General features: G+C 48.4%; 1 protein-coding gene across 1 annotated transcript in view; it reads left to right on the top strand.

Annotated features, from left to right (window-relative positions):
• The window catches only part of SMAD3 (SMAD family member 3), a 271,331-nt gene that overhangs the window by 7,349 nt on the left and 239,868 nt on the right, over positions 1–24,114 (top strand). Inside the window, exon 2 of the mRNA XM_054513459.2 lies at positions 4,870–4,987. The gene's annotated coding sequence lies outside the window, so the exon portion shown is untranslated. The remainder of the gene's footprint in view (positions 1–4,869; positions 4,988–24,114) is intronic.

The following is a 24,114-nucleotide window of genomic DNA, read 5'->3' as shown; positions in this document are numbered from 1 at the left end:
CCAGCCAGCCACTCATCAAATTCTGGAGAACCCTCAAGGTGCGAGGCACACCGGTAGGCTCTGTGGATACAGGTGAGCCAAGCAGATCCAGGGAGCTTACGTTCTAGTGGGGGAAGGAGACTAACTAATAGTCACACAAATGTATACTCACAAATTGTGGTAAGCGATGTGAGAAAAGTACGCAGGATTCTCTGAGCGTGGATACAGCATGGGACTGAGAGAGCCGAGGGAAGGCTTCCCTGAGAAGATGACACTTGGGCTGAGCTGGGAACAATGAGGGGTCTCCTAGGGGAAGGGGGCAGGCTAGGACATTCTGGGCAGAGGGGACAGCACAGGCTGAGAGTACTGTGGTAAGAGGAAGCACACATTTTTGGGGGGCCAGGTGGCAGAAGCAAGTGACCAAGTAATGGGACAGAGATAGGGGCCGGATCCCAGGGTGAGGATGTGGTCTGTCTACAGTAGCATCGGGAGCGCATTGAAACATTTGAAATGGGGAGGCAGGATGATAAAGATTATTCTGACCGCACTGGGGAGAATGACTCAGTGGTGGGGGGAGCAGGCGAGGAGGAAAATAGATCTTTGCTGTGTGGCTCTGGGTACGTCACTGAACTTCTCTGAGCCTTAATCTCCTCTCTTGTAAAAGTGGAATAATAATGCTAACCTGCAGGACTGCCGTGAGGATAAGATGAAATCAAGGGCACTGAATGCCTGGCACAGAAGAGAGGGTTCAACAGCTCTGCTCTGTGTTACTGTTTAATTTACCTCAGACAAATGTGCAGTCTCTAAAAATGGTCTACGGTGTCGTCTTTTCCTCTCCTCTGGGCTCCTGTCTGGGCCTTCTGCTCCCCACCCCAGTTTAGGAATATCTGTGACAAAAATTGAATGTAACTTCAGTTTGAGTAGGTAACATCACGCCCTGGCTCAGAAACACATATGGGGAGCACGAGGACCCATGAACCAGAGAGGAGCAGGGTCCCCGGGATCTGATCCCCACCCTCTCATTGCCTTGTCAGTGTTTTTGAGGCTGCAGCTCAGCGCTGTTCAGACCTCCTAGAACAATAAAATCCTTCCTTGTAGGACTATCATTTCCAAAGGAAGCACCAAAGCTATGAGAGAGATTCTTTCTCTTGCTGTTCTCTCTCTCTCTCTTTTTTATACTACTTTCTATTTGCTTCAGAAATGTAAACTAGTTTGAATCTCCAACCCATTGAGCCCCAAGACAGTGAGAACCCAGCTTTGACAAAGCTCCCCCATCTGCTCACACTGTGGGAGAATGACGGGTGAACAACCATTCATTGCATGCGTATGGCCTGTGAAGACTGGCCTCAGAATTTTATATACTGATCTCTTTTATTTTTATGTGAAGTTTAATATACATGTGATGAAGTGCACCATGCATTCCAATCTTACATGTACAGCTCAGTGACATTTTGCAAATTTAACTACCACTGTATCCAAGATCTAGAACATGCCCAGCACCCTAGGAGGTCTCCTGTGTCCTCTTCCTGGTCAGTACCACCCCTGCCCCCAGAGGTCACGATTCTTCGACTTTTGTCACCATCGGTTAGTTTTGCCAGTTCTTAAATTTCACAGAAAGGAGATCTAGTCTCTTAGTTTCTAAATGAATTAGGAAACCTGTTTCCTAATGGATAAAAAGGAATAAGCACCTTCTTCACAGGTATTAAACAAGTCATAACAGCTAATGCCTCTCACCCATAATAGATGCTTAATAAATGTCCCTTCCCTCCTTGCCTCATCAGAGCAGGAGTTCCTGCCGGGTTGGGATGTGAACCCTCCTGCCTTATGATCCCTACAACTGTGTTTTGTATCTAAGGGCTGCTTTTTCTTGCGATTGGCTGAGAGAATTAGGGGTCATCACTCTGAACTGTATATGTGCTTCCTGGTGGCTCTGTCATATTTACCCTGCACTGGATTCAGTGGGAAAGGAGAGATTTGGATGCTGGCTGCCTTAGGAATAATGCCCTGGGAGATTCCGCAAACAGCAATTTAAACAAATTAGTTTCATTTCCTTCCTTTGGATAAAAGAATTATGGGGGCAGGCCACCCGATGCTGACACAGCTGGTCCTTGATGCCACCAGGCACCCAGGATCTTTACTAGTGGGACCATTCCCATCACAAAGTCCCCAGTTTGAGCTAGTTCGGCGGGGCCTCTGCTCCTGGCAACCAAACATACTGGCCTTCAGCAGTTTTAAATCAAGGTCATCGAGTGCTTTATATAGAAACTCAGCTTATTTCCATAGTGGAATCAAAGTAAGTTTTTGTGAGTTCATTCTGGGGAAGGCGAAACATCTCACATTGTTGTAAACGGTCTTGCGCATTTGTTTACAAAGTTCAGCATTGAAGATAGAGTTATTTGTGCTTGCACATAAATTTTGGTAGAACACAGCAGCATGGTAAAAACAATATTCACATCCAATTAGGAAATTCATGGAGCAGAAATGAACTTGGAATTGGTGCTGGTGCACATATTTGAAAATAGGGATAAAATAAGCTGCAATGGTATATCAATTGAAATAGAAATTGTACTTATTTGTCTGTACACACACACATAAAGAGTAATTACACTGCAATATTTTTGTGGCAAAGATTATATTTAATATGAAACATGTTTCAATATGGCAGCAGGGCCAGGACTAGGGGCTAGGGGAAGAAGGCATCCACCTCTGGTGTAAAGTGTAAGGGGGGTGGGTATCAAAAAATATAGTAGTCAAGAAAATAGTATTTTAATGCAATATTTTAAAAATCAAAATTAAAGCAAAAATCCATGTGAACAAAATATCAACATTTTTTTTTATTTGAGAGAGAGAATGAGAGAGAGAGAGAGCACAAGAGAGGGGAGCGGGAGAGGGAGAAGCAGACTCCCCGCTGAGCAGGGAGCCAATGCGGGACTCGATCCTGGGACTCCAGGATCATGACCTGAGCCGAAGGCAGTCACTCAACCAACTGAGCCACCCAGGCGCCCAAAATATCAACATTTTGAATAGACAGGATCAGGATTATCGATTTTTCCTTTTGCTTCAGTCATCCAATATGATTTGGCATGGCACTGCATAGCAAGATGTGTTTTGTTTTTTGCTGTCTGCCATCAGTCAGATTTTTAAATGTTTGAGGCTTTGGAGAATTACTTTGTAAATCATTTTAAGTGTTTACAGTGGAATTTTGTAAATGAGTCCTCTAAATTTTGTTCAAAAGAAACTAAAAGTCTTTAATCACAATGTTCCACAAGCGTGCCAAAAGAAAACAGTAACTTTTAAAACTTGTATTAAATTTTAGGTATTATAGACAAAGCTTTGAGCAAATTTCAGTGATTTCACACTGGAAAACGTTTACATTTATCCCTCAAAAGCGAGGGAGTTGTTGAATAAATTAGCTGATAGGAGCTCAAATGGGTGGCCAAGATTTAATTTAGAAATTCAGTAGTTTTTCTTTGACTTGTGGGAAGAATGTTTTGATGGAGCTCCTATTTTTAATTGGGCAAATTTATATTTTGTGCTTGAATTGAAGGGAAGATGGAAGGCTGACATTTTGCAGCATTTACAATTGGCAAAATATTAAAAAGAACTACAAAGTGAAGTTATGTGGTGAGTTTTATCTTCTCATAGTATTAAAGAAAGATATTCTTTATCTTTAGGTTAAAAAGGTTAAAAAGACATTACCTGTGAAAATATTTGGGCTGAAATAGGTAACTATTCCTATCTAAAGAAATTAGAAGTGAGAATATCCTCCATTTGACAGAATTTGCTCAGAGCTTCCCAGGCATCTCTGCAGAGAAATGACATTCTTATTAAAAATATTGTGATTTCAACAACAGCCAAACTATGGAAAGAGCCCAAATGTCCATCGACTGATGAATGGATAAAGAAGATGTGGTATATATATATATATATAAAATATATAGTGGAATATTATGCAGCCATCAAAAAGAATGAAATCTTGCCATTTGCAACAGTGTGGTTGGGGCTAGAGAGTATTATGCTAAGTGAAGTCAGTCAGTCAGAGAAAGACAAATACCATATGATCTCACTCATACGTGGAATTTAAGAAAGAAAACAGATGAACATATGGAAAGGGGGAAAATTAAAAAAGGAGAGAGGGAAACAAACCATAAGTGACTCTTAACGATAGAGAACAAGCTGAGGGGTGATGGAGGGAGGTGGGTGGAGGCTGACCTAGATGACTGATGCGCATTAAGGAGGGCACTTGTGATGAGCACTGGGTGTTGTATGTAAGTGATGAACCACTGAATTCTACTCTAGAAACCAATATTGCACTGTATGTTAACTAAAATTTAAATTAAAAATAATTGTAATCTACAGAGAAGAGTCTACAAAGCGTATCAACAATTCCCATCTTATTAATCATAAAATATAACTTTGAAGATGATTATAGCAATTCTTTGAGGAGGGGAGAAAGAGAACATAGTTTTTAAAAAAACGCATATTCTTTAAAGAAGTACCAGTGACATGATATTAGAAACAAATGTGGCTAAGAAATTGATTAAAGTACATGAATATATACCAAAATTCTTATTCTTTTTGTTACTTTTAATGCTCAGATAATAAATACCGTAAGTTGCTAACAATTTAATGTATATATTAAATAACAATTTAATGTTATTTAAAAATAAATTTTTAATATTAGAATAGCTTTATATTGACAGAAAAATTGCAAAGATAGTACAGAGAGCTTCCATGTACCTCCTCACCCAGCTCCCCCTCTTACTGACATTGTACATTAGTATGGTACATTTATTATCATTAATGAACCAATATTGGTGCATTTGTATTAACTAAAGTCCCTACCTCATTCACATTTCCTCCGTTTTTACCTACTTTTTTCTTTTCCAGGATCTCATCCAGGCTGTCACACTACATTTACAAGTCTCCTTAGGCTCCTCTTGGTGGTGACAGTTTTTCAGACTTCTTGTTTTTGATGACCTTGACAGTTTTGAGGAGCACTGGTCAGGTACGGCTCTATTGGACTTTGCTGTTTTTCTCATGCTTAGACTGGGGTTATGAGTTTTGGGGAGAAGACCACAGAAGTAAAGCGCCCTTCTCATCATACTTATCAACATACACTCTTGATGTTGGCCTTGATCCCATGGCTGAGGTGGTGTTGTCAGCTGTCTCCACGGTAAGCTACTCTTCTCTCTGTTTCTCAACCATGCTCTTTGGGAGGAAGCCATTATGCACAACCTGCACTTAAGGCTCAGGGTCTTGTGTTCTTCTTCCCTGAGTGTGGAGCATCTGCATAAATTATTTGGAATTCTTTTGTACCAGAGATTTGTCTTGTCTCCCTCATTTATTTATTCAATCATTGATTTATAGCACTATGGACTCATGGATATGTATTTTATACATTGGGTTATAATCTGATACTTTTTTATTTTCTTGCTTAAATTGTCCCAGCTCTGCCCATTTGGAGCTCTTTGAGTTGGCTCTTGTGTCTTTTTGACATAACCTTCATTGTGAGACTTTTGTGGGAGTGTTTGGACTGTAGCATTTTAGACACTTTGGCAATTATATTTTATATGTTGATTTCTTTGTTTTTGAGGAAGGGAAATTAGGTGTAAAAATCTCTAGCCTGAGATTTAGTTCATATCCTTGAAAGATGGCTGGAGACCAATCCCTCAGGCTGGTTCCCTCTCCAAGGCCCTGGGCCCATGGCCTGAAGGGGCTGATGCCTGTCAGCAAGAGTTCTGGGGCTAAAGTGATGGAGGCACAACTCCAGACCTGGGCAACTTTTCCTCCCCTCCCCAGGGCACGGGGAGTTTTGGAGGAGAACTTCCAGGAGAGCCAAGCCTAAGCAAAGGAATGGGTCCCCAGGCATGCCCTTCCCAGAAACAAGGCATTATGGGTGACCTTTAGGGCCTGCACCCAGATCCTAGCTTCTATGTTCACTTGCTTCAGAATCTTGGGCAAGCCACTTAACCTTTGTGAGCTTTGGATTCCTGACCTGTAAAATGCCTCCCTTGTGGGGTCTGTGCAAGGGTTAAGATGTGTATAATGTGTGTGAAGGGTTTAGCACCCTGACGGAGGCAGCACGTCAATGATAGCTTGCTGCTATTGTGTTTTGCAATTACTAACAATTTCCAAGGGGCACCTCGGTTTTGAAAATAAATGGTGCAGTTATGAAGGCAGATGGATTTGCAGTTTGTAGAACCCTCAAGCCCAGCCAAAGCAGGCTGGGGACAGCAATGGTGCCCAGAAATGTGACCAAATAACTCACTGTGAAGAAAGATGATGACCCTGCCCTAGGTTTGTGAGGAGGAGCTCCTTTAAAGAGCAATTGAACAGGGTGATTGCTGGGGCCACCTTCCCCACCCCATCCGTGTCTTCACAGGGGCCCTGGGCATGCCAGCACTGCCCATCCCCATCATGGGATCCCCAGCCCTTGCCTCTCCCCTGGTCCCAGCTGGGAGGGAAGAGGCTACCTCACTGGCTGCAGCTGGGCTGCAAAGAGAGGCTTCGAGAGGACAGTGGCAGATGGCAGCTGCATGCTTGGCTGTGCTGGAATGCTGTGAGCTTGGAGGAGCCGTAGTTACTAAGTGCCCAACTCTGCGGGTTCTGTACACACCCTTCCCCCCACACACACGTGCTTCTGGGCACGCACATTCACACGCTGTCACTCTCCCTGCATGCACCTCCATGCACTCACACTACCACGCGTGGTAGGCAGAATAAAGACCCCAACAGGTACCCACATCCTAAACGCAGAATCTGTGAATATGTTACCTTTCATGTCAAAAAGGACTTTGCAGATGTGCAGAGTAGCCTGCATTATCCAGGTGGGCCCAATGTAATCTCAGGCATCCTTATAAAGGAAAGAAGGAGGCAGGAGAGAGAGATTTGATGTTGACTCTGGAGGTAGGAGAAGAGGCCACAAGCCCGGGAGTGCAGGCAGCCTCTGGAAGCTGGAAAAGACTGGGAAACAGATTCTCTTCTGGCCTCCAGAAGGACACGGCCCTACTGACCTGTTTTGTACTTCTCACCTCCAGAAGTGTAAAATAATAAATTTGTTGTTGGTTTAAGCCCCTGTGGTTTAAACCATTAAAACTTTTAATAAATGTTTGTGTATTTGGCATCAAGATCAAGAAATAGAATGTTGCCAACACCCCTGAAACATCAATCATTCACATATTACCTTCCTGGATTTTGCTTCATTTAGAAACCACTACAGGCCACCTTCAGGATTTTTCTTACACTTATTTACTCAACATTTTCCTTGATTCACATCTTTACTTAACTGAATCTATTTGAAAAGAAATTTTCTATCACTTTGTTGAAAGTTAAAAACTATTATTAAGAGCCAATATTTATGGGAACCTGGGTGGCTCAGTCAGTTAAGTGTCTGCCTTTGGCTCAGGTCCTGATCCCAGGGTCCTGGGATCGAGTCCCGTGTCGGGCTCTCTGCTCAGTGGGGAGTCTGCTTCTCCTTCTCCCTATACCCCTCACCCCTGCTTGCGCTCCCTCTCTCTCAAATAAGTAAATAAAATCTTTTAAAAAAAGAGCCATTATTTATGGCAAGTACTCTATTTGAAGGCAAGTATAAAGATAATTGTTACTTAAATTCTAGGCAGGCCCTCCTCCCTGCTACCCATTGTGCACCTGACAACTGTTTTCCTTTATTAAAAGGGGGAATTAGCAGGAGAATTTGAGAGGTGTTAAGGACTGACTCGCCCAAAACCCTGGCTTTCACTTGTATCCAATTATAAGGATTGCGAGATAAATGAAAAAGAACTTTAGATAATACTATTTAATACCAAATTGGCCTCCCCTCACCCTTTATTCCCCACTTATGTCCCAGGCCACCAGCATTCACCCCACACCTCCTGAAGGAACCGAGTGGAGGAGGCACTTAAGTGTGACTCCTCTCAGAATGGCCTGGCCCTCACTAGCTGTGGAAGCTCAGGTGGGTGACTTAACCTCTCTGAGCCAATAGTTTCTTCACCGGCAAAGGACAAAGATAGTCATTATTTGTGGTAGCCATGTTCTTGAAAGCAGCAGGGAACAATGAACTAGCAAATATTGAGCCCTTATCCCATGGAGAATACAGGGTTAGTTTTCTGTGAGCCTCTGGTTGCATTTCCATCGATTGATCAATACATAACCTTGTTTTATGTGTGTTTCTGTTTAGACACCTTATTTAATATAAATGGTTGATTCATTAACAAAAGGAAGCTTATCTAATATGCTGATTTTCCCTGTGAGGCACACGATAGCCTTTTTGCACCTAGGAATACTAGACAGAACTTTGGCACTACGTTTGGGGCCACCTTAAATAGTGAAATCTCCAACAAAAAGCATAAAAATGTGAAAAGTGTGGCTCTAAATAGACCACAGAAAGGCCACTTGTTTGCAGTGTGAGCTGAGACAATAAGGCAGAGCGTCACCTTGTTGGACTTCATCTGGGACCATGTGAATAGGGTCACTCAAATTTTTTGCCACTTTGCTCGTGTCTGCCAACAACCCTGAAAGCACAAGTATTGATTGGGGGTAAAAATATATCTCATTGAGCTGGCGAATTCGTAAATATGGAATCAGCGAACAATTGGGACTGACCTCTCTGGGTTGACCCAAGGGTTAACAAAGTAAGAGATGGAGGCCCTAATATGAGGCTTGGCACACAGTAGGTCCTCACTCCATAGTCGTTGTCACTGCTCTTGTTCCACTATTCGCTGGCTCTGTGACTTTAGCACATCAGACTTTGGGACAGTGAGGTACTTTCAAAATGGGGTGCTATGACAGGACAGAGGTGGAGGGGCACAGCCCTAAGCTGGCGCTCAGAATCTGAGTTGAATTTCCTGCAGCACCTATAGTTCAGTTCTGAGGAGTCCGTGGATATGCCCACTCCTGTGCAGAGGATGGCGGAGCATATGCAGGGAAAGTGGGGCAGGCTGGACCCGCAGCGTGAGGGCATCTCTCCCCTCACCTGGTGCCGGCCCTGGCACCCACCTCAAAGGATTTTCTGTAAAGGCAGATTGGGCCTGGGTGCTGGAGGAAAGCCAGGCGCAGGCGTGGGATTTTATGTTTAGTGTAGAAGGGAGCCATGGAGGTTTGTGGAGCAGGGCTGTGATCAGGATGGAGTGGGTGTTTAGAAGGCAGCTCTGGCGTTAGTATAGAGGAGGCGCCTAGAAACAAGGCTGGGGGTGTTTGGGGGGGGTGCCTGCCTGATCTGTGACAAAGGCCAAGGGAAGGTAGCTGCCGCCATGTCCCGGGTCTTTTGGAGCCCCTAACTGCTCCCTGTGCCGTGGCTGCGGTTCACCCCAAGAGCCCCCTGATGCGGGAACAGTGAGCGCTGTGGGGGCTGCCCCTCTCCCTGGGGCTTCATCTGCCAGAGGCGCCAAGCGTGCAAGGGCTCCCCAGTGCTCGGCAACCCTTCCTCCGCTCACTGAATTTTTCATTAAGAAAAATGGTCACCAAAGAGCAGCGGCCGGGTCAAGTTTCACGAGCACTGCGTGGGAGATGAAGGAGCCAGACCCAGAAGTGTGCGCAAGTGTGACGCGGCCCCCCTCTTCGGTCCCCCGCGCGGCCAGTGCGCCGGCGCGCACACATGCACGTGCGTGTAACAGCCGGGGGCCCAGGCGCATGTGCACACCTACGTCAGCACGGTCATAGTGGTGCCTAACACACACACACAAGGATGACGTGTGCCACAGCCACGGGCTGACACAGGACACAGTATAACTCGCGGCTTGGGAGTCGGGCAGGGGCTTGGATCCACGCTCCGAAACTTCCTAGGCAAGTAACTTAACCTTCCCAGGCCTCGGTGTTCTCGTCTGTAAAATGGGGGATACTTAATAGACCCTCCCTCAGATGTCTGTTGGGAGGGCTTAGCGCGATCACCGACGTATAGTGCTTAGCAGGGGGCATGGCACACCATAAGCGCTCCATCAGTATTCGCTTCGTGAACATTCATAAGGGGAAACTCGCTAAAACGGAGACAGGAGGTTGGGCAGGCGGAGCTCACAAGCCCTACCGCTCACTGCCAATCGAAAATCCAACAGGAAGCCAGCCTCCTGGGAGGAAGAAAGGCTTCCCTCCCCTCCCCAGAGCCCAGCCAATGAGAGACTGTCTCCCCTTAGCCAATGAGAAGCCACTATACTTCCAACTCCCAGTCTTCTCCAATGGGCTCTTTGTTTACAACAGCCTTCCAACCTCGCCCCTTCCGCTATAAAAGAGTGTTCCTCCCCTTTGTTCTGTAGTTGTACCTGTGCTTTTGCTACGCTTGGCGTGTTCGGATTGCAGTTCTCTGCTATTCCCGAATAAACCTATCGTTTTCTGGTCAACTAACAGGCAGTTTGATTTTTAAGGTTAGCAGCCTTTATCATTTCTTGGTTTTGGTGGTAAGAACACACACCATACAGACCAGCTCCAAAGTCATCCTCCTTCTCAAACTCCTAAACTTCTGACTCCCACCATTTCATAACCTCTATGTGGATAGGGCTTAAGGTGAGGGCCTTAGGTTTATTCAAGCAGCTTTTGACCAGTTACTTTAAAATTCTGCAGAGTGGACCCTTTCTCACTTGGGTAATGGTATATCTAACATTTTAGGGGCTGAGCAAAAAACTTTCATTAGAAAATTGTAATGGAGGGGCGCCAGGTGGCTCAGTCGGTTAAGCCTTGGACTCTTGATTTTGGCTCAAGTCATGATCTCAGGGTCATGAGATCGAGCCCCACATCGGCTCAGCAGGGAGTCTGCTTGAGAGTCTCTCTGCCCTTCCCGCTGCTTGTACTCTCTCTCTCTCAAATAAATTTATAATCCTTAAAAACAAAAAGAAAATCCTAATGGAGAGGAGAAGGAAAAAGGGGCAAGAGAGGAAGGGGAAGTGTGGAGAGTGACCTGTTTCTGATTTTGGCCCTTTCTGAGGCCAGCTGCCATCTCCTTGGGCCCCTCCTAAAGCACATTCATGGCCTTCCAGCAGAGTCCCCTTTTTGATTAAATAGCTTTGGTTGGATTCTCTTACTTGTAGCCAAAACTAGTTCAGAGCCAGGTAAATGAGATGTGGCTCCTCCCTTCCTAGAGCTCAGCCAAGTGCAGGGACAGGCAGATGAACAGGCCATGACAACCCCTCTGAGAAGTGGAGGGAAAAGGGTTTCTCTAAGGAAATGACCTCTGAGGCGAAGAAGGGAGGAGGAGATGGTAGCCCCAGCAGGGGATCATCAGACACCTCCCGGAGAGCCTGGCATATTCTATATACCAACATCCACATGTGTACCTTTATACCTGTCACAAACATTAACAATCTCTGCTGCTGGAAGAGCGTCATAGCCCCCGTGCATTTCCCCTCACATGGTCGAGGTGGGGACAGTATCATTCCCTCCTTCCCAAGGGCAGAGACCAAGTCTCAGGTGGCCCTACCTGAGGCACCTGTGTCCTCCACAGAGGCATTGAGAACCAAGGAAACCAGGTTCTGGGGGCAGTGGGAAGGCCTCTGGAGTTGGGGGTGCTGATAGGAGGATTGGGGATTGGCAGAGGGAGGCCGACAGCCAGTGCCAAGCATAGCTCAGAGCTGGGCCTGCAGGACATGTGAGGGAGAGGCTTTGGGCTTTTGGTCTTGCTGGACCACTGAGGGCCTCTGGTTGGATATACTGCCCTGGAGGTGCTGGGAAGGCACTGGGTGCCAGGGGAAGCTTTGATGGCCTACTGTATTTACCTAGTGACATACCCCAGACCCCCGTGCCTGATCCTAATTTAAAAATATTTACATCGATATCTTGGAAAGAGAGATGGAGACAAAGAGGGAGAAGGCGAGTGCCAGGTGCCACACCAGATACATAGCACCATCTCATTTCACGCTTTCCACCTCCTGGCACTTATTCACTCTTGGTTTACACATACTCCTCACAAATAGCACAGTGGAAAGAGTGCTGGTCCAGCAGAAGTCATTAGCATCTCTCTGTGTCTCTTCCCTTATCTGGAAAATCGAGATGAGAAGAAGTGCTTCAGGAATGAGGGTTCTCTTCAGGTCAGAGAATCTTTTTTTTTTTTTTTTTAAAGATTTTATTTATTTATTTGACAGAGAGATAGAGAGCACAAGTGGGCAGAGTGGCAGGCAGAGGGAGAGGGAGAAGCAGGCTCTCCGATGAGCAGGGAGCCCGATGCGGGGTTTGATCCCAGGACCCTGGGATCATGACCTGAGCCGAAGGCAGCTGCTTAACCAACTGAGCCACCCAGGCACCCCAGGTCAGAGAATCTTAAAGTCATGGTACCCTTCATAGAATGCTGTGACATTTTGACGTACTTCGTTCCATGGTACAAGAGCACATTTATGGAAGAAAATATAACTACCTATCATGTCTGTAGGATAGTGTATCTTTAAAAAAAAAAACTACATGTAGAACTTAAATCAAGAACTTAAAATCAAGAAAATGCCTCCCTTAACTTCCCTCTATAAATTGGAAAAGTCTCACTATATGATGTTTCAGGCAAGACACCCAGGTCCAGCTCATCCACAGGTGCCAGTTTGAGAAGCTCTGGGCTGGAGATGGGAGACTGGCATTCTAGCCCCTGCCTGGCCATCACCTTGCGGTTTGCCTTTGGACCAGTCACTCACCTGCTCTGGGCCTCTGTTCTCCCTGGATGCAGAGAGGGTGTGAGGGTGGATCAGAGATCATCTGGGGGCCTTTTTAGTGCCAACCTTCAAGGATGGACTTGATTCCTGCATGTCAGTGTCATTCTCAGGATCCTCATGGGCCACGGTCAGACGTGAGGTCATCCTCTCCTCCGGTTCCCCATCTGTGCCTCTACTCCCACCCCATGGGAAACCATACATGGGAGCTCTTTGGGCCAAGGAAAGGCTGCTCCTTCCCCTCACCTGAGACCCCGTCTCCCCAGTCTAGAGTCTCAAGCCCCTAAACAATTGTCTGGGGGGGATCCAGGCTATTAAAGTAATTTACATAGTAATTAACAAGGTTCCATTAGCTGATTCCTGGAGCCAGAACACTCTGCCTCCATTTCCCTTTAGGGGTCCGCATCCCGGGCTGGGACTGAGGTTTGGCTGGTGAAGCAGCGAGGGGAGGAATTTTCCATGCTCACGTGTTCCAGCTCTGCACCCAGGGACGAGAAACAATGCCTGTTCGAGGGCCCCAGCTGGCTGGGTAATGAGGTCTGGGGCAAAGAGGTGCCCCGTGAGCACGCAGGGGCCTGAAGCCCCAAGAAAAAAGGCAACCATGAGTCTTGCAGCCATGTGTCTGTTCTGCATACCAGGGCTGAGTGCCTCCAAGAGTGCCTGTTTCAAAATGACATAAGATTTCTCTTGTCCTTCTGGGCCCCCTGACAGTAAATTTTATGTATGACCATAATAAGGTGCAGAGCTACCAGAGCTTTGAGCTTCTCAGCGGCCCTGTGAGGGAGACACTGTCTTCTCCGTCATGGGCATGAGAAAATTGAGGCCTGGAAAATTGAGGCCCGGTGCAGTGACTGGCCCAGGGTCGCACAGCCTGGGAGTAGCAGAGTGGAACCCAGCTCTCCCCATGTGGCCAGTGGCTTCTAAATAGCTCTGTGGAGCCCCAGGGTGCTCTCGGAGTGGTTTGCCTCAAGGATAGGGTGTTGTTGAGAGGACTCCATCCACACATGTCCCCCCACTTCACCCAGGGCAACTGTTTATATGCTGGACTTTTAGGAAGGATTTTGTTTGAACTCCACAGCTAGGAAAGCTTTGAAAACCACCACACTTGTATAGAACTGTCCCAAGAAGGGACCTGTCACAGGGCCACTTCACTGTGTATCTCTAGCTCTGAATGGAAGCCTCTGGATCTATGCAGTGGTGGCATAATTGACTCTCTGAGGCTCCAATCTGTGGTCCCAAATCCCTGGCCTTTGGTGGCCCCATCAGGCTCCTTGTAGGTGGGGAAATGACAATGATTCTGGGGTCTCAACAAGCTTTGAGTGATTTTCCTACTCTTATTCATTCAGCAGGCATTTGTAGAGCTGTCAGAGCCAGGATCTGAGGATAAAAAGAAAATGAGCGTGAGTCCTGCCCTCAGAGACCTTTGGGAAGGCATAACGCAGACTCATCAACAGTGGTTCCCCATAGACCACGTCCTGGTTGCGGTGCTGGAGGGCGTCCCAGACCCCATGGAAGGGAATGAGCAGGGGACTCCTGGAGGCCAGAACAGGGCAGATGTTCAAGAAGGCTACATAGAATTGAAGAAGGCTGATCTGCTTCGAAGAGGAGGAGTTGGCTGGTGGAGAGGGAGGGAAGCACATTCTAGCTGAAGGGAAGGTGAGAGGGCTGAAGGCAGGAGAGCAGAGGGCATCTCGTGTGGTTTCATCTGGGTGCATGGGACAAAGTGGAGGCAGGGGGAAGGGGGCTGGGGAGGTGGGTGGCAGCCAGGACGAGGAGCCCAGTGAGGGGGCATGGCCCTCAGGCCCTGCTACTGCCCACCCCCTCTCTGGTTCTCTTCACGGGGCCCCTCCCCTCAGGGCACCCCAAGGAGCAGCGTAGGCTGTGGGTAGGGGTCAACAGGGGTTTATTTGCCTGGGAGAACCCCCACATTGGTGCCCCCACCTCTGTGCTCTCCCTGACCCTGGGCCTCACCTCCTAGGCCTTGCCCCTGGCTGGAGGCGGGCCAGTGAGGCTCAGCAGGCTGCTTTCTTGAGATCTGGGGAAGAGGTGGCGAAAGTCACCACCAGTCAGACAGCAGCTTCTCCTTGGGGACCTCAATCCCTCCGTCTACACCATAATGGGGTTGTTGCAGATGATGGCTACAACTCTTCTGGGCTGGATTCCTCCTTTACAACTGAGGAATGTATTTTAGTTTGGCTCCTCCCAGGAAAGGAGCCTGAAACAGGATTTGAGTGCAAGTCGTTTATTTAGGAGGTGGTCTCGGGAAGCACCAGTAGGGACGTGAGAAGTGGAAGGAAGGGATAGAACAGATAGAACACAGGGTTCTTGATGAACAGAGTACCCCTGGGGGCGGCGGGAGGCTGCGAACATGTGCCAACAGAGTTGTCCTATTCAAAGGGACAGGAAGGCCAGTCTTCACCCCCCAACTCCTGTCACTCTTCTGTTGAGGGCTGTTCCTCAGGCATGAGCTCCCCCATTTCTGGCCTGCCCCACCTTGGGCGCAGCACCCTCTTGCCACTGGAAGAGGTCTTCAGGCCGAGTGACAGAGGGTGGCAATTAGAAGCCACTAGCAGGAAGGCAACGGTGCGTGGTGAACAGTACTTCCAAAAGGGAGGGTGGCCAGGCACTGGTAGTGTCCTCTTCAGAAATCAAGGGGACTGAAATGACTTTCCCTGGGTCACATAGCATGTTAGCAGTAGGCTGAACCAAGAAGCCAAGCCTCATGGCTAGTCCCCCCGGGGCTCTTTCTGCCATCACTTCCCGCCCCCCACCCTCCCCTCCATGTTGTCAGGTCTCCAAATCGTCCTCGCCCCTCCTCCCACACATGGTTTCATAAGAAAACTTTGGTAGCACATAGAAATGTATCTTGAAAAAACACCAAATGGTTCAAATCTCTAAGACTTTGAGCCCTTCACCGAAAAGGCCTTATCACCTCCATCTTTAAGGCACCCATCCTTGACCCAGTGCCCCACACTTAGTAGGCCCTCAGCACACCAAGGATGGACTAATGTTTTGGCCATCTGCTGTGTGGTATGGGGGCAATTCCTCGGCCTTTTTTGGCTCTCAGTTTCCTCGTTTGGAAAGTGGGCATATTGTGCCCTCTCTGTTAACTTCCACGGTTGTCTGTCCTGTTGGGTATGCAGCATGGTGCCTGGCACCTAGTAGGTGCTCCACAAATGTTTGCACCGATGAACATTTGGGAAACTGCACGAGGCTCTCACCCCACCGGGAAGGGGCAGTCACGGTGGTTACCCGGCGAGAATGCATTATGAGTCAAAGGATCCGCGCCTGCCCTTCGGGTCTGCGGTCCGTTGCCTCTCACCCCCTCCCTCCTGCACATTCCCCTGTCCCTGAAGCTCATGAGTCAGGTTTTCCGCCTCCTGCCTCCTGCGATTTTACTGCTCCCTGCCAGCCAAGCTGTTTTGCAGACCCAAGTTGGTAATGACAGATTCCTCTCTCCTGGCCCTCCACTGGCGAAACCGCGGAAAGTATTTGAAACATGCAGCCCGGGAATGTGCAAGCTTCCCTTCCCTGGGCTTGGCAGGGCCCAGCGATTTCTCAGCCAGCACTTTTGACTAAGACTTCTGTGGCTCGGGTTTCCCCTGAGCTTGTCAGCTCAGTTTTTCAACAGTGTTTATACCTTTCTTTTTTCCCTTCAAAAAAATTAACCCTAAAGCCGGTTCTGAATCATACGATCCCTCGAAGCATGACTTTCTCTCTGTTACAGGTGTTTGGATGCACCTCAGGAGAGCTGGCCTTGGCCTGGGAGGTGGGGTGGGGGGATCTGCTGCCCATCGGGGCTCCTTGGATCCAGGTGGCCTGAGTCGGGTGATTCTCTGCTGAAAGAGATACCCAGAGGTCTTCCAGATATTTTGCCTTCAGAAAAGATCTGGTTAACCCATTCCAGACCTCTGCAACTTTGATTTTAGAATATCCTCCCATGGAGATGAAGGGAGGGAGAGAGGAGGGAAAGACCACGGGCTCTGGACCTGGGCACACCTAGATGTCAATTACACATTTGCTCCCACTTGGTTTCACCATCTGTAAAATGGGCAGTAATAATTCCAGGTTATCGTGAAGTTTAAGTGCAGCATATGAAAGCACCTAGTACAATTTCTGCACACCGTAGGAGCACAATAATGTCCCCTCTTCCCTATTTCTGATTCACTGATTTTACTACCTCATCACAAAGTTGTTTGGTGAATGAATGCATGAATGAATGTATGAAGGTCTTTATACATCTAAACACCCTCTGCTCTTGATGGTCCCCTTCTCCTCTCAGGTCAACAGTTCAAGGCCATGGAATAAATATTTCCTGAGCATCCATTTCTGTGCAAGAAGCAGAGCTAGGCCTCATGGAGACACTCTTGATGCCCAGCCCCAGCCCGTGTTGTAAAGGATTTTCTGGTCTAGTGAGGGAGCAGGCACCACAGGGAAAATGTCAGGATGGAGAAAATACCATCCACTGGAGGAACATTCAGAATGATTTTACTCACTCGCTTGTATATGTTCACCCATTCCTGCAATAAGCATTTACCGGGCCTAGCCACCCCTCACCCCTGGTGGTGGTTCTGGGGGCTTCCAAAGCAGGCCCTTTCCATGTTACAGGCTTGCTTCTATTTGCCATGAAGTGATCCAGGAATGTGCTTTGGAAATGAAAGGCCGTGCTGTTCCCTCTGCCTAGAAGCCCCTTCCTGCCTCTCCCACCTCGCGGATGCAGGACCAAACCCAGAGAAGCTGGGGTGCCCCTTCTCTGAGGTGCCCTCCTTGACCTCCGGAGGCATAGTTAGCTTCTCCCTGTCTGAGCCCCCCAGCATGTTTGTCATAACCGGAGTACTGCCCCTCCTTCACTGCCTTGTGGTGGGCTGTGTCCAGGTCCTCCTTTGAGGGAAGATGGAATACCTGGGTCAGGCTACCTCAAAGCAGAGCCCGAGACCGAGATTTGGATGCGTGCTGTTCATCAGGGGTGAGGGGCATGTTCTTGGGAGAAGGTGGGGGGAGGGGAGCAGGATGGGGCAGCAAGGATGTAGTCTCAGCTGGAGTCCAGCCTCAGCCTGATCGATCAGAGTGGGAGCTCACCTCAGAGCATGAGCCCTGACAAGGCCGTCAGTCATGGGGGCCAGCCTCTGTATCCCTGGGTCACCTTGTCTGATGTCAGAGGGATAGGCAGGGATCACCTCCCAGGAGGTGGGAGGTTTGGCCAAAGACAATTCTCTGCAGAAGAGGGTGGCTGAGAGCTATGGCTGCCAACACTCCCGGCAGCAGGGGATGGGTGCCTCAGCCACGTGTGGAGGGGACCTGGGTGGGGCACCCACCATATCACAGGGAGAGGGGGCAAGGGAGGATCAAGAAGGATCGTCATGATCTCTCCCAGATCTTTTCCAAGATGGTGCACATGTCCTATGGATTTGTCTCCTGTCTTTCTGTCTCTTGCTAAAAGCCCTCACAGGTGGGGCAGAGGAGCTCAGTAGGAGCTGCACAACTCCGGTGAGCCAGGGCCAGTGTCCCTGTGGGCCCTGGGGAGGGGCAGCAAGGAGGGGACAGGCCTGGCTCTTCACCACTCCCTGAGAGTGTCCTGCCATCCTTTAGACACCATGGGCCTGACCTTCCCTGCCTTAACCAGGCCCCTGGGTCCTTCCATCCTCTGAGTACCTTCCACACTTGACCACAGACCCAGCAGGCTGGGAGGACTTGCTTTGCCTCACTGAGCCCACGGCGAATTCTTATAAGTGAGGGCTTCATCTTACTTTGATTTTCCAACTGCCTATCTCATTGCCTTGGCCTTTAATAGGTGTCCACTAAATTGAGCGAATAAAATAGTAGAGTCCTTAATTTCTCTGTGAGGTGGGAGGAAGGCCCAAGACCTGCTCTCATGTCACCACTTGTCAAGGGTATCCTCGTGTTCAGGTAGGGGCTGGGTAAGTCCTTGCCCTTCCCATCCCAACACCCCAGCCCTGGCCAGCACTGAAAGCCCCGCTTGGCGCCCCCCATGCCTCCCGTATGGCAGCCTCGGGCAAGGGTGGGCAGTGGGACACAGCAAGGACAGAGAGCTCCCGCTGGTCGGGTGCCCCAACTCCTTGGCCTTAATTTATATGAAATGTGACTCCATCACTCAAAGCCTGCGTCTGGCCTTGGTCGGTGCAGGTAATGATGATATAGGCTCATTTATGCAAGATTATCCTTTTATCACATTTCCAGACTCATTTATGAGGCTCATGTTTCCCCCCGAGGGCGTCATCAAGCAAGTTAAGTTGTACTATTTCCCTCCTGCAGAGAACTGGCGGGAGCCTCCTTCGTTGACGGATGAGGCCCGCTGCCTTTGCCAAATAGGGTCGGCGTGATGGATCTTTTACTTGTGAATATTATAGCTGGAAATTAGCATGTTTATTGAGGTAGAATGTGTTTGTTTACATTCCACTACCCATGGCATTACCTCTTATGACCTGACTTATTTAGTTGAGGATAAGCACAAATGATCTGCATTTTGGCACCCACAAAAAAATTAATGAACTTCCAGATATAGAATTCAGCCTTAAGTAAACATACCAGCAAGGTCTGGGGTGGGGGAGCAGAGGGGCCAGGAAGGGCTCTGGGGGTTTCTGTGGTGAGCAAGGTGGATGGCCTGCTACTCTGACCCCATCTGGAAGGGACAGCAGGTTGGGAGGCCGAGGAAGGGCAGAGGCTGGTAGATTAGGTGTCCATGCAGAGCACAGGGCCAGCACCCAGCCTGTCTGTTGAGTGGAGGTGACTTCTGTGGATGGAGGAGGGAGTGGAGAGGGGGAGCAATTTGCCTTGACTTGCTTTTTTTTTTTTTTAACATTTTATTTATTTATTTGAGAGAGAGAGAGCACAAGCAGGGGGAGCAGCAGGCAGAGGGAGAAGCAGGCTCCGGGCTGAGCAAGGAGCCTGATGTGGGACTCAATCCCAGGACCCCAGCATCATGACCTGAGCCGAAGGCAGATGCTTAACTGACTGAGCTACCCAGGTGCCCTTCCTTGCCCTGACTTTCTGACAAGTGGGAGTTGGTAGAGGGGATAGAAAGAGACACCAGGAGAGGGAGATGGATTCCCTCCACATCCTCTATCCGTTTCTCTCCTTGTGTCCTGATGTGGATCCCGGGGCCCTCTTATGGAGCCTGCAGAGCTCCTGGAGCTCCCAGGAGGTGGGCTTGGGGACAGAGTGAGGTGCCAGGTGGGAGTTTGGTCCATTTTAGCCACAACTCTGTCGGGGACCTGGGGAGGTCTCATCTGCAAAGTGGGGACAGCCTCATGGTAACCTGGGATGTAACCAGACTCACATGGGACATGTCTCTCCATCATCAGGATCCTCAACGTCAGGCCCAGAAGAGGTGTTCACTGGTGGCCAGACAATGGGCAAACAGGACTATAGATTAGCCTTCAAGAACTTTGTCTGAAAAGGCCCAGGTAGGAAATATTTTGAGTTTTGTGAGCCACGCAGCTCTTCAACTCTGCCACTGGAGTGCAGAAGCAGCCAGAGACAAGATGTACACAAAGGAGTGTGTCTGTGGTCCAGGAAGACTTTATCTTTAAAATCAGGTGTGGCTGGATTTGGCCACAGCTCTTCACCTCTGTGTAGGGAGACTGTAGAAGTTTTTGGACTCAGACAGCTGGACTTAAGTCCCAGCACCTCTACTCTTTAGCTGTGTGGTGAGGGATTCCTCCCCCCATGCCTACAGGAAAGACTTGTGGGTTGGCTCGAAAAACAGTCTCTGACAATAAGAAGTCCCAGTGAGCGTACTGTTACTGTGATTTACAGTGCCTCTCGCACACACTTCATTTCTTCATCCCATCCCCTCCAGAATGGCATGCTATTATATGCCCACTTTATAGAGGAGAAAACCAAGGTCCAGAAAGACTTAGTGACTTTCCAAAGGTCACTGTCTTAGTCCATTTAGGCTGCTGTACCGCTATAGCAAAATACCCTAGGCTGTGTAGCTTAGAAACCACACAAATTTATTCTGTACAGTTTCGGAGGCTGAAAAGTCCAAGCTCAAGGCACTGGCAGATTCGGTGTCTAGTGAGACCTGCTTCCTCATAGATGGCAGTCTCCTATAACCTCATAAGGTAGAGACAGCAAGGGAGCTCTCTTGGGCCTCTTTTATGAGGGCACAAATCCCATTCGTGAGGGCCCCACCCTCATGACCTAATCACCTCTCAAAGTCTCCACCTCCTAATCCCCACACAGGGGGCATTAGGTTTCAACATGTGAATTTGGGGTGGGGGGCACATTCAGTCTCTAGTAGTCACCCAATCAGTAAGGGACAGAACAGGGCTTAAAACCAGTGATTTCAGCAGTGAATCGTTGCAGTTTCCAGTACACCAGAGCTGTCAGCTGTCCCCAGACTGGCCACTCCTGCCATAGCAGTGAGCAAATGGACTCTGTAGGGGCTTGAAAATCTGTAGATTGGGGATCTGATCTCTCTGTGAGAAGAGGCTACTTTATCTCCTCAAATTTTGAGATGTGTAGGCTAGGAATATGGGGATCTTGGCTGTGTAATGAGGATCCTAAAGTGGGTGGGCAGATTGGGGCTGGAGTCGGGGTTGGGGTGAAGTGACATTGCTGCATGCTGAGGGATCCCTCCTGGTGTGGAAAGAGGATGGGCAGGCAGTTCTGATTTGCTCAGAGATCAAGCTTTAATATTCGGATAGAGCAGGAAACCCTGTATCAGTTAGGAATGGCATTTGGCAGCAAGTCATCAAGACCCCAAAAGGCTAAGGCTTAACAAAAACAAAAACAAAACACAAAAGATCAGGTCTATTTTTCTCTTAGGTACTGTGAAATCCAGGGTGGTCATGGCTGGGGCAACAACTGCAAGATGTCATCAGAGTCTCTGGCATCTTCTATCTTTCTGCTTGGCCAGGGGGATCTGCAAGGGGCTTCCCCACTGAAGGTTACCTCTTGGTCACAAGATAGCTACCAGAGCTCCAACCATCAGGATCACATTCTAGGTGGGAGAAAGAAGGAAGGAGAGGAAGCGGGCTGGCCAGCAGAGTTGGCCCCTTTTAAAGGAGACTTCTTGGGAACCCCACCCAAGAAGGGGACAACTTTGGCTTTCACTTCATTGACCAGAATTCATGGGTCTGGCCCTATCTATAAGGGAGGTTGGGAAACATGGATGTTGTAGCTGGTCATGGTTGCCCCAATCAGGAATGTGGTTGTAAGGAAGAAGGGGAGAATGGATCTAGTCTCTACCTCCTTTCCTTAATTGGCCAGAAGAGTAAACTAAGATCCCAGGGAAAGAAGCAACCTGCCCAAGATTGCACAGGAAATGAGGGGCATACCTGAGACCAGAGCCCAAAGTTTCTGACTGAGACAGATGCTTCTTCTCCTGTCCATACTGCTTCATTCCGTAACCACGCTCCTGGACCCAAATAATATTATTTGTTAAGCATCAACTATATGCCAGGTACTATGCTAATGACTTTCCAAGCCTGTTCCATTTAATCTGGTGCCAACCACTCGAGGCAGGCATTACTATTATTCCCATTTTACAGGGGAAGAAGCTGAGGCTCAACTAAGTGAGGTGACTGCTCCAGGTCACAGAACACATGAGTATGGAATGGGCTTGAAACCCAGGTTCCTGGCCTAGGCTGTGAGCAATCTGGTGCCTGTGGTTAAAATGACCCAGGGACGTCCCCAGTAGGCTGCGGAGTGGAAGTGCGTCTCAGTGACCCTGTCCCTCCAGGCACGCCTTTGGACCATCCCTATAGGCAGCAAGCCTTCCACAGACCAGGGGGCTTCCTGCTCCCCACCCACCTGGCCAGCCTCCCTTTCTGCAGCTTCTCATTCCAGCCAATTACTCCTAATGGAGTGATATGAAATGTAACTAACTTGGGGAAATATCTGTATACTTTAATTAAATCAGTTCGCAATTAGCCATCTTAGTAATGAGGCCAAGGTGTTTTATCTCCCTGTGAGCCAGCGGGCCAGGGGAGCCAAAGGCAGAGGGATTTTGTATGAATAGCATGGTCCTAGTGACACATTCCTCAGGGTATAGAAGCAGGTGCTGGCAGCCCCAGGAGAGGATTTGGCCCAAGTTTACCATGATTAAATAAATACAGCACCTTAGAGAGGAGCTCCTAGGAGCTATTTGTGGGACTAAATTTTTAATGGCTACAGCCTGTTTTTCTTATTAAAGAAATACCAGGACCTTTAATCCAAACACTTCATGGCAAAGCGCTAAAAATTGCACGTGCCCACTGTGTGACCCCGAAGTTCCCAGACAGGGTGAATGCCTGGCTGGGCAGACTGGATCCTGTCCAGCAACAGGCTCCCTTCAGGCTCCTTAAAGCTGGCAGGGCAGGGTAAGAGGCCGGAGAAGGATTTGCATTGGGTGCAAAATTTAAGGGGGTGGCAAAATACTCAGTAATCAAATAATAGTTTAACAGAATAGATTTCTAAAAGCCAAAATCAATGCAAAAAGTTGATAAAATTTCAACATTTTTAATAAACCAGGGTCAATAACAAGGCCACACCATGCTGAGCCATACTGGAGTCTGAAGCAAAAGGAAAAATCAGTAATATTGATCTTGTCTTTATTTAAAAATTTTATATTTTGTTCAACATGGATTTTGGGGGATTAACTTTGGTTTAAAAAATGTTGCATTAAAATATTGTATATCTTGATGCCTCCATTCTTCAGCACCTCCTTGTATGCCTGTAGGCAAGTGCCTCACTCGCCTCACTGTAGTCCTGGCCCTGTGGCTGGGTTTGCCTCTTAGAACTTGCGTCTCCTTTGGTAGAATGACCATTCTGTGTGCCCCTCTAGGATCCAGCTGGGTTTTTAGGGGTTCTATGTGGTAGAATTTATGGTGGCAGAGATGAGAGTGGCCTTTGGGACTTTAGACCATGAATGCAGAGAGTAGACTCCTGGTTGTTCCAGCAAGACCCAGAGACTAGAAGCAACGGGCCCAAGGTCACACAGCAAGTTTGTGGCAGAACTAGAACCAGTGCTGGGTTTTCCTGATTCCCTACAGAGCTGTTACTCATCAGAGTAAAGATGGGCTTCTCAGGTGACTCTGGGTAAAAGCCATCATAGAGCTGCCCTCCATGAAGGGAGGCCCTAAGAAAGTGACCCAGGGTGGATGGTGCTGTTGGGTGGGCCTGGGTCACACCTACAAGCCCCTTCTCCCTCCCAATGACTGGTGCCGAGGTGGCCACATGACCCAGTTCTGGCCGTTAGGACACAGCAGAAGTCGTTGGCTGGGGCTAATGGGGACAGAATCGGCTGATGTCCTTTTAGATCTTTTTGCCCTCTCTTCCCCCATCATGTCTTGAACTTGCACTCTGTGCCTGGAAGTGACCAGCTGCCTCATGACCTTGAGGACAAAAGCCACATGCTAAGGACGGTGGAGCAGAAAGAGGGGAGGAGCCTGGGCCTGAAGGCCCCTTGAACCCTCTATTCCAGCCCTGGGCTGCCTACCCCATCCCTTCTTCAGTGAATTAAATTAATGCTGTCTGCTCAGGTCACAATTAGCTGGATTTTCTACAGCACTCACAG

This window comes from Mirounga angustirostris, unplaced genomic scaffold (assembly GCF_029215605.1).
Source record: "Mirounga angustirostris isolate CCGP_5_RB_7025 unplaced genomic scaffold, mMirAng1.0.hap1 SCAF_9, whole genome shotgun sequence".
Taxonomy (NCBI): domain Eukaryota; kingdom Metazoa; phylum Chordata; class Mammalia; order Carnivora; family Phocidae; genus Mirounga; species Mirounga angustirostris.
The sequence above is the reverse complement of the archived record's forward strand: the minus strand, read 5'-3'. Positions and strand labels throughout refer to the sequence as shown.